General features: G+C 41.9%; 1 long non-coding RNA gene across 1 annotated transcript; it reads right to left on the reverse strand.

The window, feature by feature from the left end:
• Nucleotides 1–12092: 12092 nt before the first annotated feature.
• Nucleotides 12093–13499, reverse strand: LOC128627101 (uncharacterized). The gene is made up of 3 exons (XR_008391217.1): nt 13335–13499; nt 12956–13047; nt 12093–12206 (listed from the first exon to the last, which is right to left on the reverse strand). It is a non-coding gene; the product is annotated as an uncharacterized LOC128627101 (long non-coding RNA).
• Between the last annotated feature and the right edge of the window lie 2973 nt (nt 13500–16472).

Raw genomic sequence — 16472 nt, forward strand, 5'->3', positions numbered from 1 at the left:
TTTCTCCCTCTCTTTCTCCCTTCCTTCCCCTCTCTCTAAAAATAAATAAATAAAATCTTTTTAAAAAGTTTTAGAAAGCTTTAAAGTAACGAAAAAGCCACTGAACCAAGGGTCTGAAATTATTCCTACTTTGAAGCCACTCCTTAAACTTTACAGCTCACTAGAGATGGAGTAGAAGCAAGAAGTAAAATCCTATGAAGGTATTTTTTTTTGTATTCTGCTTTCTTAAAAACTTAAGAGAATTGCACATTGATGTTTTTTCTACATAGATGCCTCTGTCCTGCTTTCTGCTTCTCGGCTTCTGAATGTCATTCACCAAGCATCTGTGATGGATGACAAGGATCAAGGATGCTTCATTGATGTGATCCACAAAGTCTTCCCTGCTGGCCTTTTCTTTTCATCTTAGGATGAGCCCGGGTCTATGGCTAAATTGCATTATTCTACCAGGTAAATAGCCAACTGCTCAAACCCAAGAAAGAGTAGAGTGTTGGGGTGAGGGTGAGAGAGGGGCCAACATCTTACCACCAGAGTCAGTTTTCTGTTTATTTTAGAGATTTTTTTAAATTAACTTTTCATTTTAGAATAATTTTAGATTTACAGAAAACTTGCAAAGATAATACAGAGAGTTACTCTATATCTCTCACCCAGTTTCCCCTAATATTAACATCTGACATTACCTAGCACATTTGTCAAAACTAAGAAAATAGTATTAGTACAGTATGATTAACAAGACTTTATTCAAATTTCACCAGCTTTTCCATGAAAGTCCTTTTTCTATTCCAGGATCCAAGTCAAGATATCACATTGCATGTTGTGATTTATCATTTTAAATTTTAATTTTTACTTTTGTAAAATTTACACGTTTATGGTTTGAAAAGGGAAATGATCATATATGACTTATGACAAAGAAAAGCAGTTTTTGCCCAAACCCTCCTCACCTCCAGTTCCCTTCTCCCAAAAGCAAAAAAAAAAAAAAAAAAAAAAAGCTTTCTCATTCCTTTCACCCTCTCTTCCTTCAGTCTAGCCATACTGGGTTCTCCACTGTTCCTCGAACATGACAGGCCTACTCTTATTTCAAGGCCAAGTCTTTGCTCAAATATATTCTTCCCAAAGAAGTCAGCTCTGATCACCCCATTTAAATTGTAATGCTCCTCACCTATGCATTCCAAACCACTCTTACTCTGCTTTGTTCTTTATCCCTACAACACTATGTAATTTCTTTGTTTATCAGGTACATTGTTTATATCTCTCTTTCTCTATTAGAAGGTAAGTTCTATGGAGGCAGAGATATTGTCATCGATGAATCCTAAACTCCTAGAACAATACTCATTCAATAAATCTGTGGAATAACTGAATAAATGAATGAATGAACATTGAGAAAGAAGCAAACAGAAAGGAAAAGGTAGGTTCTTTCCTCTGCTAGCTCTGCAATTCCTCCTAATTCCCCTGTTGACAGAACCTAACATGGAGCCAGCTGGCAAGGGAGAAATTTGGTTTGCAGATTTCTGCCCCACAATCACAGAGCAAAGTGAGGGGTGGTTTGAAGCTAAGACACAAAGGTGTAGTAATGGTGCATACACACAAATGCATGCATGCATACATTTACTGTATACTAATCCTTACGATATGGCTATATTTCAATTTTTGGATAAATCTATATTTATCATGTTATTTTTAATGTATAATATTATTTACAGCTGAGTCAGGAAATGTGCCATAATAACATTTCCTTCCTTGTACAGCTTTCTATTTTTCCTAGATTTAGTAGTTGCTTATCTTTCTATGTCTAAATCTCATCCTCAAAACTCCACTCAGTACAAACACATCAAGAATCTATCAGCTCAATTCTTTTTTTATCCATATCCTTTCCTACCTTGTATTTTCATCAGTTCAGTTTCTTAATTCCTGTAGTTGAGTCTTCCCACATTCTGTAACATCCTTTCAATACAATTTCCCACAGAGTCAAATGTTTCAAATGATCCATCAGTTCTTTTATTTTCTTTTCTCCTGGAGCCCTTGAGTTTTCTGCTCCAGGCTTGTTTCTTCTTGAGGTCTGTTGCTTAATGTTGTTCTGGAACTTCCCTTCCCCATCATCCTGGAAGTCTTCTCTTGGGTTGAACCCTCTATTTCCTGAATCCCACACTTCTTGTTTCTTGGTTTAATCATTTTTGAAGTTCACATCCTGCAGTACCTTCCTGAGAAAATAAGCAGGAAGATAAGCATTTTGCATATCTGAAATGGCTTACTCTCAGACTTCATGGGTGGTTTATCTAGGTAAGAAAATCTAAGTTGAAAACTATTTTCCTCAGAATATTGAAGGTATTGTTCCATTGTCTTCTAATTTTCAAATTGCCTGTGTGTGTGTGTGTGTGTGTGTGTGTATGTAGACTCCTCTCTGGACTTTAGGACTTTTCTTGTTTCCTGTGTTTTTCATTTGCGTGTTTTTTAGTTTGTTTGCTTTGGTCCCTGGTGATTGTGACTACTTATGCATATATGTAAAGTGAGAGACCAAAAGGCTGGTTGACAGTACAGTGTGCATGGGTGGAGAGCGCTAAAAATTAGCCATTTATTTGATAAATTCTTTCTGTCTATATTTCCTCTTAGACTGGTCAGTTTCTCCAGATAGAAGTGATTTGGGTTTTTGTTTTGGGTATTTCTTTTGTTTGTTTGTTTTTAAGTATATTTTATTGATTATGCTATTAGGTTGTCCCAATATTTTCTCCCTTTTATCCTCCCTCTGCCCTGCACCCTTCCTATAGCATTCCCCCCACCCTTAGTTCATGTCCATGGGTTGTACATACAAGTTCTTTGGCTTCTCTACTTCCTATGCTATTCTTAACCTCCCCCTGTCTATTTTATGCCAATTATGCTTCTTATTCCCTGTACCTTCCCCCCCCATTTTCCCCCTCCCCCTCCCCACTGATAACTCTCCATATGATCTCCATTTCTGTGATTCTGTTCCTGTTCTAGTCATTTGCTTTGTTTTTGTTTTTGAGGTTCAGTTGTTGATAGTTATGAGTTTGTTGTAATTTTATTATTCATAGTTTTTTATCTTCTTCTATTTCTTAGATAAGTCCCTTTAACATTTCATATAATAAAAGCTATGTGATGATGAACTTCTTTAACTTGACCTTATCTGGAAAGCACCTTATCTGCCCTTCCAATTCTAAATAATAGCTTTGCTGGATAGAGCAATCTTGGATGTGGGTCCCTGCCTTTCACCACTTGGAATATTTCTTTCCAGCCCCTTCTAGCCTGCAAGGTTTCTTCTGAGATATCAGCTGAGAGTCTTATGGGAACTCCTTTGTAGGTAACTCTCTCCTTTCCTCTTGCTGCTTTTAGGGTTCTCTCCTTATCTTTAATCTTGAGTAACTTAATGATGATGTCTCTTGCTGTGTTCCTCTTTGAGTCCAATTTTCTTAGGGCTCTCGGGGCTTTCTGGGCTTCCTGGAAGTCTATTTCCTTTGTCAAATTGGGGAAGTTTTTCTTCATTATTTGTTCAGATAACTTTTCAATTTCTTGCTCTCCTCTTTTCCTTGTGGCAGCCCTATGATTCAGATGTTGGAGTGCTTAAGGTTGTCTTAGAGGTTCCTAAGCCTCTCCTCATTTTTCTGAATTCTTATTTCTTTATTCTATTCCGGTTGGATGTTTATTTCTTCTTTTTGTTCTAAATCATTCATTTGAGTACTGGTTTCCTTCTGTTCACTGTTGGTTCCTTGTATATTTTCCTCTATTTCACTTTGTGTAGCCATCAATTCTTACTTCATTTCGTGACCAAGCTCGATTAATTCTGTGAGCATCCTGATTACCAGTATTTTGAAGTCTGCATCAGATAGGTTGTCTATCTCCTTGTTACTTAGCTCTTTCTCTGATTTTGACCTGTTCTTTCATTTGGGCCATATTTCTTTGTCTCAGTGCACCTGTTATGTTGTAAAGAGGTGGAACCTTAGGTAATCGTGAGGGCAGGGCAACACTCTTTGCCATGTTGTGGCTCTGTTTGTATGGGAGGGGTGAGAGAGGGAACAAAGCCACTCACTTGCTCTGCTTTAGCCCCACTTTCCAATGAACTCTCTTGTGAGACTGGGAACTTCTCCTACCTTCACAACCCCCACAGTATCTTACAGCTAGAGGTTTCGAGCCTTTAGTTTTCCAGTCAGCCAGTCCCTACTCTCCCTCATAGTCCACTGCCTTACAGTGAATCCTCTGCATCCACCCAGCTTCCCATCTCCACCTCTCCTACCAGTCTGGATGAATGTTTCTTTAACCCTTTGGTTGTTGGAGTTCCATGAAGTTTGATTTTCTGGCAGTTCTGGTTTTTATTGTTTTTAAATTGATTGTTATCCTTCTTTTGGTTGTACGAGAAAGCAAAGCATTTCTACCTAGAAATGCCTCCATCTTGGCCATAACCTGTTGTAGGTATTTCTAATGGTAGTGTCCTGGGGGAGGACATCTACGCAGTATGTGGACTCTAACTTAATTCCACTCTTTTCAATATGGTACTCTGCTCTGCCCTGTGCTATACTTTGAGTCCTCAACTCCAAAGCTTCTTTAGCTCAATCTCTGCAGAGAATACAACTATTCTAGTCCCCTGACAGAGTGGACAATAATCTCCTGGACACATGGGGTAGAAAAAGAGATATGAAGTCTTAGGATTTTATTCAGTCTTCTTGTTTGGAGTCATATCCCAAACCATTTCCTGGTTCCACCACTGTGTGTCCTGAGCATATCATCTAGGGGCCTCAGTTTCCTCCTCTGGATTCTGAAGGTCTTTGAGACATGGTGGTTTCTAGAGCCCTCTCAGCCCTTGTCTTCTGTGACCTGTAAACCATCACAAGGTGAAGCTCCTGGCTTAGTGAGTAACACAGACAGGAAGATAAAGGAGGTCAAGAAAGGGAAGGTGACAGTGGCACAGGGTGGCAGAAAGAATTCAAACAAAAGGTGGGACTTGAGAATAATTAAAACGGTTTGGAGGAGTGGTGGCAAGGGAGCACCTCCCCAGGTAGCCCCACTTAAAGATATTTGGGGGCATGACTGTCAGAGCAATATGGGGGCCTGGTAAGCAGACAGAGAATTCTAGAGGATGATGAAGTTAGAGGGTAAACTTAAGCCAGATTGTGGGGAATGTGAGTCTCTTCTCTAAATCAGTGGATCTGATGATAAAAATCATCTGGAGAGCTTTTTAAAATGCCAGACCTTATAAATCAGAATATCAGAGAGTAGAACCCAGGAACCTGTATTTCCTTAAACTTGCCACAGGACTCTGACAAACTGGAAAGTTTTGGAACCACTTCTTTAGGCAACAAACCAAGGGTGGTTTGTAATCAGGAATCATGATGAAAGCAGAAATTTTAGAAAGATGAATTTGACAGCCATATGCAAGGTGGGCTGGAGGTTAAGGGACAGGAGACAAAGATGCATGGGAAGAAATTTCACTACCCCAGGTGGAGTGTCATGAGGTTCTAGAGGAGGAAAATGACTAGGAAGAAATTAAAAAGGGAGACTTTGTCTATTTATCTGTTATGGTTTGACTTATATCACCACCCTCACAATTCATATGTTGAAGTCCTTACCCCTAGTATTTGAGAATATGACCTTACTTGGAAATAGGGTCATTGCAGATGTAATTAATTAACTTACATCTTAACTAACTAGGGTGAGCCCTAATCTAATATGACTACCGTCCTTATAAGAAGGGGAAATGTAGACACTGCCATGGACACACCTAGAGAAAAAATGATGTGAAGAGAAATAGGGAGAAGATGGCCATCTGCAAACCAAGCAGGGACACCTGGAACAGATGGAACACCCTCACATCTTTAAGAAGGACCCAACCCAGCTGGCACCTTGATCTTGGGCTTCTAGTCTCCAGAACTGTGAAATAATAAAATTTTTAAACCATCTAGACTGTGACACTTGGTTATGGCAGCCTGAGCAAACTAACACACCATATTTTTGGAAACCCATTCCTGGATTCAAGTTACCTCTTCTTCACTTTCTCATGAGTAATGATTTCCCAAAGCTACTCTCCAGAGAGAGTTAGAAGCAGTGGCTGAAGAGTGAGGTATGTGTTTCTAGCCTGAGGCACTGGATGTTCTTCTACTTCAAGAATGAGTTGGGGATAGCTATTCTGGGTCATTGATCAGTTTGTTCCAAGAACCCACCTGAGAAATCAAAGAACCAAGTGTAGTGATTGGAAATTTTTGGACAGAAATGTCCATTCTCCCCACCTGAGGAAGTAATCAGGGCCAAGAATCTCAGACTGTGGGTAAAGCCAGAGAAGAAAGTGACATATCTCTGTGGAGCCGTTAACATTCTGCCAGTAGCTCATCCAGAGAGACAAGAGCTGAAAGAGGTGGAACAGCCAACAAAAAAGTTCAACCCTGTCTCTGCAATTTTATGACTTAAGCTTTGCTGAAAGTATTATCCCCCTTGGCTAAACAAAGAATTTCCAAGAACTCTATACAGCAAGGTCAGTGTCATGATGATTGATGTAACCCCATGGGACCAGGGATAGGCAAGTATACCACAGAACTCTTGGCTTCCAGCCATTCAGTGCTACCCTTGCTAACATCCTTGGCCCCCTTGGTGCATTTACCTGCCAATGCTCCCAACACCTCACTATAGGCCACCTGCCATCAGCTCACTCTGAGACTTCCAAGTTTTGCTAGAGAAAGTATCACAACTGTACCATAGGGCCTGCTAAGTATTTCCACTCCCCAAGCACATTTGGGCCATCCCTGCTTCCATGGCTATCCATCTGGAGTTGACTTATTGTTGCTTCTGTCCCAACTCTCGCAAACAATTTCCTAGGCATCACAAGTCTCCAGTTCCACCCCCAAGTCTTTTACTTTCATCTGAGAATGTCATTTTCATTTTCCTATAAAGTAAGAATCCTTCAGGTATGCTTCAACTCTGTTTCTCTCCACCTTAGAATTTCTCTCTGTCTACATTCATCCTCTCCTGGGTTCCTCCTATCTCAGAGGAAGAGGTGACGTTTTATTTCCTTGTCCAGGCAAACCTATCCCTACTCTGAATCCTGTCTTTCATTATAATATCAAATATCTCACTGATTAAAAAAATTTATTACAGAAAATTTTAAACACATACAAATAATCTTATTTACTTTTTGGATCTCCCAATTCTTCTGGCTTTCTAGTCTGCAAGAGCAGGTCTCCCCCAACCTGAAAAACAAAATTTTAAAAACTATCATCATCTTGCTACTCTCTTGAGCTGCTTCCTAATTTCTTTATATTTTTTAATGACCAGATATAACCAACAAGTTCTTTCCTTTCTCCCCTTTACTTCTTAACTCCCTACAATCTAGCTTCAATCTCTAACGCTCTACTGAAATTCCCCCGTTTGACTTTTTAATTTTGTTATTTTGAATTAAATTCAGACTTATTTTTTTTAAATTGCAAAAATTGTGAGAAAATTTCCATATACCCTTTACCCAGTTTCCCCAAATGTTAACACCTTATATAACTATAGTACATCTATCAAAACCAAGACATTTAACATTCATACAATACTATTAACAAACTACAGACTCCATTAGAATTTCACTAGTTTCACAAACGTCTAACTTCTAAATCCATCTTTTTAAGAAAGATTTTTACTAAAGCCATCTTAAAGAACATTGTCTTAACTTCTTAAATTTTGAATATAAAAGTAAGAAGTGATGAGTAGAAAACTTGGAAAATGTGGAAAGATATAAGAAAGAAAACACAAGAGATAGGAAGAACACATTAAATGACAATGCCATGGGAATATCATCAGCAAAAATCCATACTGTGGATTTCTTCAGAAAAAAAATTTAAGAAGCAATAGAAGTGATGAAGGGGGAACCTGTAGTGTTAAAAAGATTCATGGCTAAGGGTAACCAGTTGCAATGTATGGACTGGATCCCAATTTAAGTAAAGTGTAAAAATATAAAACAATTAGGAAACTGCAACTCCAAATATCTAGTAATCTAAGGAATCATTGGTAGTTTCTAAGTGTCATAATGGTACTACATTTATATTTAAAGAACATTTACTTTAGAGCTACCTATCAGCATATTTGTAGATAATATGACTACTTCAAAGTGATGCCCTTCCTGCTCTCTTCCTGATTGTCCCTGATCCTTCATGTAAGTAGCTCTAAGCCCTTTCCAATCCAGTCTTTCAAATCTCCTTCCAACCTTCAGTTCTGCCTATAACTCTCTTTAGCTCCAAAAGAGCAGGAGAGCCCAGCAGAAAACATAAGAAAACACCCCGGTATATGTTAATATTCTGTTCATGTAAAAAACATATATGGAGTAAATAAATTTGGGATTATCTGTTTGTATCCTATCCCTCGCTCTTATTCTATGTACTTACCTTTTTATTGCTTAATATTATAAGCACTTTGCTGAATATTTTAATATTTTTAAAAAACCTAAGTCTGACCAGGAATCAAACCCACCACCTTGGCATATCAAGATGACGCTCTAACCAACCCAGCTACCTGACCAGGGCAGAAAACCTAATTTTTAATAGCTGCAGAATATTCCACATATACATGTACCACGATATATTTATTTCATCTGTTAGTGTTAGACCCTGTGACCCCTCAGTTGCCAAAGCAATTCAGTCTTCTTCCTCTTTGACTTTCCATGGTGTGGTTCTTTATAGTATTGACCATCCTTCTGCTTTGAAAAATTCCATCACTGGCTTCCGTGATATCCTCTCCATCTCTCCTTCACAGATGAGTAATACTTCTAGGACTTATCTTCCTCCAGTTCCTCCCCCAGCTTCTATCTAGGGCCTCTCTTAGCCTCTTCTTTCCCCCCTCTCCTCGTTTTCCCTGGGTGGCTCCTTTTTCTCTTGGCTTCACTGAAAAGGATTTCCAGATCTATAACCTCAACCCTAACCTCATTCCAGTGTTCCAGACCAGCCACTCCCCTGCCCATTGTACATGACCACCAAACTAGAGTCCAGTGTAGTCCCACTAACACTACTGATCAAGCAAAGGGAGCCATCTCTAACCAGCTCTGCCTGCCCCCTCACACCCACATGTATTGCTGCCATCTCCTCAGGGTTCAGCATGATGACCTGGAGTCACTGCCCACTCTCGCCTTCACGCTCCATCTCTGCCAGTCACCACGCTCTGTAGAATCTACTCCTGAAATGCTTCCCACAATTGCTCATAGTCCATCCTCACCACTCCACTCAGACTTTGAATTTTCGCCCCCCACTTGCATTCATCTCCTTCTCAGTCTTTTCTCCTCTGTTTCTGTTCCCTCCAACTCATCTTACCTCCAACCATCGTATTAACCTTTCTAAAGTTTGACTTTAATCAAGCGGGTGGTTTACCTGTTCAATAATAATCTTCAGAGGTTCCCAATTACTCACCAAATTGAGTTCTGACATTTAATGCCCTATTTTATATGACCTACAAACACCTTCCAATCTTATTTCTCACTTCCTCTCGCACACATTGTGGAGGGGGAATAGCAAGTCTCCAGAGTCGGATCCCAACTTCGCAGTGCCATGGCTTTGGCTAAACTATCTGCACCTCCTCCGCTTCCCCACCCATGAAATGGGAGGACCAGCAATACCTACCTCATTTCTTGTTGTGAGGATAAAATGAGATTAAATACATAAATCCTAACATTAATACACCTTAATAAGCCTAGCATTAATGAATATGGCCCTTGCCCTCTTGATGCTTACAGCCCAGTTCAGATTATACTTTCAAAAAGAAAATTGAGAATAAGTCAGAGCAATGTTTAACACTGTGTTTAATCAACTCTAATCAAATTTCACAATGTAATCCAGACTGTTTCCTAGATGGTCAAGCTAAGTAGGAGCCTGGAGGTGTTAGAGGGTGAGGAGGAATGAGGCAGAGAGAGAAATCTTCGCTGGAAGGTTGAGCTCACTGAAAAGCAGACAAATTAGGTAGGGAAAGTAGAGTAAGGAGTAATTTTACAGCAGAATAATTATATATGCTGCTGGGGTGAGAGGAATAAACTAATTAATAAGAGCGTGCCTCCTACAAAGTTAATGATTCTTTGGGCTAGAATCTCAGTAGAGGACAATGGACGCCAACAACACTGGCTGCATGTAGTAATTACCATCATTATAAACACCATGGATTAACATTTACCTGCCAGAAGTTCATGTGAGTAATGGGTGTCTCCCAAACCTGTAGTTGAATAAGAGCACCTGCAATTCCTAGAGAATCAGTTTTGATTAAAGAAGTTTCTGAGTTTTATTCGTTTTCTATTTTGAGGCTCTAAGTTGCTATTCTATTAATCAGGTCACATCTCCATGCTAAAACCTAAGAGAAGGAAGCTGGACTTCCCTTCTCGGCCACATGTGCCCTTAAACAAGGCATGAGCCGACTGTGACTTACAGAATGTAATTTAAGGAATCCTAGGAAGACACTGCCCCTGGGAAGAGCAGGGATGTCCACATCCCTGAAATGACATCATTATATATCATGCAGTTGTATCCAGTTGTCTTTTTACAAATGTAAGTACTCTGAGGAAGGCCACATTGAGTCTCTAATCTTTGGTTTGAATGTAATTGGCATTCATCTGAGGGAAGGAGAGAAGGCACAGAAAGAGGATGGAAGAGAGTTACTCCATCGCCCTATACTTGGCGCCATAGCGACTCTTTCTGCAGGTATCCCAATACCATGATTTTGAAAGTGAATGATTATTTTAAAAATAATCTTAGAAAATTATTTTTTTACTCTGTATTTTTTTCTACCCTGTGTGATCTAAAGGGAAATCTATAGGCTCGATTCCCTCTACCTCTTCTGCAGGATCCTGCAGAAAGCGAGGAGTCCGCACGGTGGAGGCTGCAGCAGCCCACCCTCGGGAATGCAAGGCCGCAGGCCTCGCCTGTCCCCTGGAAGGGAGAGCATTTGGAGAGCAGCTGACCCTGCACGATCCTCTGTGGCAGTGGGTGCAGTTATGTAAGGGCTTATGAAATGTGAAAAGCCAGCCTGGAGCTGCAGTATGGACACGAAGTGACTGATAACCACGCCTGATATCACTCAGGTCCCAGCCCGCTGCAGCCCTGGCAAAGGCTCCGGTGAAATCCAGGGTAGAGGATGTGAGCCCCCTCAACCGGGGCCTGCCCTGCACTGCAAGTCTCCAGGGCCCACGAGGCCTGCTCACGGGGAGTTCCAAGTTCAGGTAGACTGGAGGGTTTCAGTGAATGACCTGTTTCATCCAAAGTCGAAATTCATGAGATCTTATTTCTGTATGTAACTCGGTTCTCATCTTCTACTTCTAAGTTACTCTTCCGAGTCACAGCCCTGGACTCCCAGGTACTGCTCGTGCTGCCACCTGCAGGTGAAAGGGGAAATTACGCCAACTACAGTTGGGTGGCCGGTAACTGGAATAAGGATTTCAGGACAGGGTAGAATGTATTTCAGATTACTGCAACTACTGGAATCATCACGTTTAAATATGTTAATTCCAAAGAGCCCAGAAATTGGAGAAAAACTTGACCCAGCCTCCACGCATCCTCTGGAGGTTTCCCTTCGGTTTGGTTTTTCATTTGTGGATTTGGAAGAGGAGTGATGATATGCCTATATGTTTGCACAAATACAAGTCAGTGATGTGAAACAGATGTTCACCACCAAAGCATGTAATTGACCCACACAGGTCTGGGCTGGTATGTTGCCACTGCCACCTGCATAACGTCACCGTGATTTCCGTCACAGGCAGTGCCTCCTTGCCTCTCTATTGCTCGGAGTGGCCCCTATGACAACACCAGTGGTTGTCAGCAGGGTCACTTGCAGCCCCGTGGGTTACCATATCACCCTGTACTCTGACTCTTTCTGCATGTATCCCAATCCCATGATTTTGAAAGTGAATGACTAGTTAAAGAATAATTTTAGAATAATTTCATTAGGATGATGGTTAAGAGCACAGGCCCTAGGATTAGGGCTGCCTAGGTTTGAATCCTGACTCCAACTTTTCAACTTTGTGGCCTGGAAAAAGTCGCTTTTTCTCTCTATGCCTTAGTCTCCTCATTTACTGAATGGAAACGACAGTGCAGTTCTCACAGGCCTATTGCACATTTTAAGTGAGAAAATGTACCCCAGCACCTGTAGCATAGGAGGCTGTGTCTGGGCACAGAACGCCTAGGTGTGAGTCCAGGCTCTGCCTCTCGCTGGTGTGGAGGACACGGGAGGGGCCGCTTCACTTCTCTGTGCCTTGGGTTTCTCTCCTACAAAATGAAGATGGTTACAGTATCTATCTCACAGGTACTTTGTGCAAATTCAGCGAAATATGTCTACTACACTTAGACACAGTAAGTACTCAAATGTTAAGTCTTTTAAACCTGAATTAGATGAGTTTTTGCCATTTTCAGCATTCTGTTGTTTGGAAGATTCTGATTTTTAGACTCTCAGATAAACAATTTCCTCCAATTGTTTACCACTTCACAGTTGTCTTGAGCACAGTTGTGTGTGTCACCTTGGGGGCTAGATGTCCTCGTGTCCATTTTGCTTTGAGAAACTAAAGCTCAGAGTGGTTTAGTGGCTGGCCCAGTACAGGACAGCAGGTGGAAGAGGGCACACACTGGCTCTTCTCTCCCCTGGACCACGGTTCTTTTTACTATGTCACGGCTGCCTTTATAATTCCTCTAAATGTGATGAGCACACATATTATTTTACGCCACTCTGCAGTGCCTGAATTTTTTTAACTTATGGCAACTTCCTAAATCAGACCTCAAAATGTCAGGGAAACTAAAAGAAATACACTTAGAGCCTTTTCTTCATAACAAACCTTTTCTCCTTGAATTATTAATAGGCTGACCTAGCAGGTGCTGTATTTGGAGGGGAGGGTGGAAGGGGCCACAGATGGGGCATTGGGGTGCCGGCGTCTTACAGACCTCAGTTGTATTAAGCTCAGTGCTCCTACCACAGCCCTAGCACCTAACCGTGAGGTGCTCCCCCGAACAGTGAGATTACTTACTTCTTCCTCTTCCCTGGCAGACTGTGAGTTCTGTGAAGGTCCAGATTGTATCTAACGTATCAGTTGTTTTAAAAGTTCTTTCAGTATCTTGTCTGAAGAAAAGAAATGATGAGAAAAAAACACTTTTTACTGAAAAGAATCAGGAAACAACATAATGTTTCTTTAGACACTTGAAAACAGATCTATCCCAATCTATAGAGAAAGAGATTTAGAATAGATTTGATAGTTTTGGCTAAATGTCCCATTGAAGATCTTCCTTTCCTGATTAGTAATAACAATCACAACTAACATATATCAAATACCAACCATGAGCAGGCCCTAGACCAAGCATGTTACACGCATAAGTTCATTCAGCCTTGTAGTAAGTAACCCTCCATACCCTGCTCATCCTCTTTTTACCGCTGAAGGCAGGCTGAGAACTGGGACTTGCCGGTGTCACACAGCCAGTGAGTAAAGTAGCAGAAATGGGACTTGAACCCAGGTCTGTCCAGCTGGCTAGTCTGCCTCCCAGGAGTGGCCGGGCAGCTGCTGCTGGCTTGCTCAGGGGAAGCGCCTGATGTGGAACAACAGGTGCAGTGAGTATGTGCATGCTTCCTACCACAACCATCTTAATTTCTTCTCTTTGGTTTATTTTTCATTTCAAGTGACCAGGGTTTATACCAGAGTCATCTTCTTTGGCTCCTGCCCTGCCTGGGTCCGGCACTTCTAGCCCTGCTCTGGCCCCAGAGTGCTCTCTCCCCTAGTTCCTGGCACCAGGGCAAGGGGAAACATCCAGTGTCCGAGATCAGCAAAGCCCTCATGTGACAGATGAGCACTCGCATTCCCAGCAGAGTACACGCAGGCCTCTGATGAGTGGTTTCAATGACCAACAAGCCAAGACCTTGTCTGTCCCCCAGCAAGTCCCAAATGCCCAGCTCACAGGGAGCAGCTGCTCTTCACATGCTCCTGACCCCAAAGGTTAAACGTTTCCTACTGGCTCATGCAGTCCCTATTCTCTTTCCCAATTCTCTTCCCATAGTCCTGCTTGTCCCTACCCATGGGACCATATCCTTTTATGACTGATGACACAGCCAATTTTGGGGGGGAATTTGATTTCCAAATACTCAACAGCTTCAATAATTTAAGCAATAACTGTACAGGGAGCCCCAGACTACCCATAGCTTCTATTCTCAAGCCTTTTTACAAAATCTTTTTGCCCTAATAGTTGGCTCAGTTGGTTGGGCATCAGCCCACAAAGCAAAAGGTCACTGGTTCAATTCTTGGTCAGGGGTCATGCCTGGATTGCAACCAATCAATGTTTCTCTCCCTCTCTTTCTCCCTCCTTTCCCCCTCTCTAAAAATAAATAAATAAAACCTTTTAAAAAAATCCTTTTAAGGATTGTTTAGAATTCTAAACTCTTTTTTTCCTGTTGTACGTGGTTCTAAATAATCATTAGGTCCTGTGGCAGCCCCTAGAAACCAGCCAGCACATATTGAACACCTGCAGTGGAAGGCAGTGGACAATGCAATATGTCTGCCACTGGCATTTGAGGAAAAGTGACACTGATTCAAGAAGAATGGAAAGTAGGAAGAGATGCTGAAAGGAGGTTCTGAGCAACTTCAGAGGCCACAGAGCAAGAGCGTCTCAACTCCAGATGCAGAGGAAGCAGCCAGAAGTTTGTTAGAATGTAGATCTTTGGGCCCCTCCCACAGAGATTCTGATCCTTGGAGTCTCAGGAGTCTGATGTGGATCCCAGAACAGATCTCTTCCAGCACAGGAGGTTAACAGATAAGCACTCAGAGAAAAGCTGCCCGAGGCACCAAGAACACCTGCAGGAAAACACCTGAGCCCACCAATAAGGACGGTTGAGAGAGCAGAGTTTCCCAAAGGAGGAGTTCAGAAAGAAGGACGAGCAGCAAGGAGGAGACTGAGGGAATGTCCTATGGGTCCTGAGAGGACCTAAATGTTAGACGCCTTATACAACTCATAAACCCCACATTTCCAAAGAACCATTACACAATCTCTCATCAACTTGCACAGTATGAGAAATGCATGTGATTCATCTCACTTTTAATTTTTCTTAGAATTATTTTTATTCTACTGAACTAAAATCTACTTCCCTTTATTTTTTCTACGTGACCCTCACAGAAAAAGAAAGCTTAGAAAACTAATTGATTTCCAGTCAAGATGGCAGCATAGATAAACATGACTCACTTCCTTGCACAACCACATCAAAATTACAACTAAACCCTGGCTGGTGTGGCTCAGTGGATTGAGCACTGGCCTGTGAACCAAAGGGTCACCACTTCAATTTCCAGTCAGGGCACCATCCCTGGGTTGCTGGCCAGGTCCCCAGTAGGAGGCACATGAGAGGCAACCACACACTGATGTTTTTCTTCCTCTCTCCCTCCCTTCCCCGCTGTTTAAAAATAAATTAATCTTTTTTAAAAAAGACAAAATTACAACTAAAATATAGAACAACCATCACACAGAACCATCAGGAATCAAGTCAAATGGGAATCTAACAACTACAGAATTAAAGAAACCACATTCCTCCAGACTTGTAGGAGGGGCAGAGATGTGGAATGGGCTTGTCCCACATCTATCTGTGGTGGGTAAAAATTCAGGAAGGATACCTCAGGGATATATCACTGAACCCCAGCCCAGGGTTCCAGTGCCAGGAAGATAAGTCCCCACAACTTCTGCCTACAAAAACCAACAGGGATTAAATTGCTAGAAGAAACTTCTGGACCCCCAAGCAGTTCTTCTTAAAGAACCTACACATGGATTCACCAACTCAGACTCACTCCCACTGAGCTCCAGCACCAGGTTAGCAGCTTAAAAGACACCAAGGGTACACACAGAGAAATTCGAGTGTCTGGCAGCAAGGCAAGCAGAACTTGGCTTCTCCTGGGTATCTTCAAACCAGCACAATTAGCAGCCATCTCAAATTGCTTTATAGCTCATGCAGGGTGTCCCCAGGCAGAACACAGGAGGAAGATGACCTTGGTGTGCCCCACTCAGGAAACCACAGAATCTGTGCACCTAGTGTACAGCTACAGACCACGTCAGAGCACCATTAACCTACCCTGCACAGCTGATCCTCCATGGAGGGTGGACTGTGGTGGTCAATGGTCACAGCCACTCCTTGCAGCTGAGGGGCCTGGGTGAATCTCTCCCATTGACCTGCCAACATCAATCAAGGCTCAACTACAAGGGGACAGTGTACTCATCCCACACAAAGGATGCACCTCGAGTACTCAGCTTGGGTGATGTGGAGGCTGTGCCACTGGACCCTATAAGACACCTACTACATTAGGTCACACTACCAAGACAAAGAGTCATGGCAGCTCTACCCAATACATAGAAACAAATACAGGGAGGCTGCCAAAATGAGGAGACAAAGAAACATGGCCCAAATGAAAGAACAGATCAAAGCTTCAGAAAAAGAACTAAACAAAATGGAAATAAGCAATCTATCATGTGCAGAGTTCAAAGTACTGGTTATAAGGATGCGGAAAGAACTTAGTGAGGACC

Source organism: Artibeus jamaicensis, unplaced genomic scaffold (genome assembly GCF_021234435.1).
Source record: "Artibeus jamaicensis isolate MK-2021 breed Jamaican fruit bat unplaced genomic scaffold, CSHL_Jam_final contig_3174, whole genome shotgun sequence".
Taxonomy (NCBI): Eukaryota; Metazoa; Chordata; class Mammalia; order Chiroptera; family Phyllostomidae; genus Artibeus; species Artibeus jamaicensis.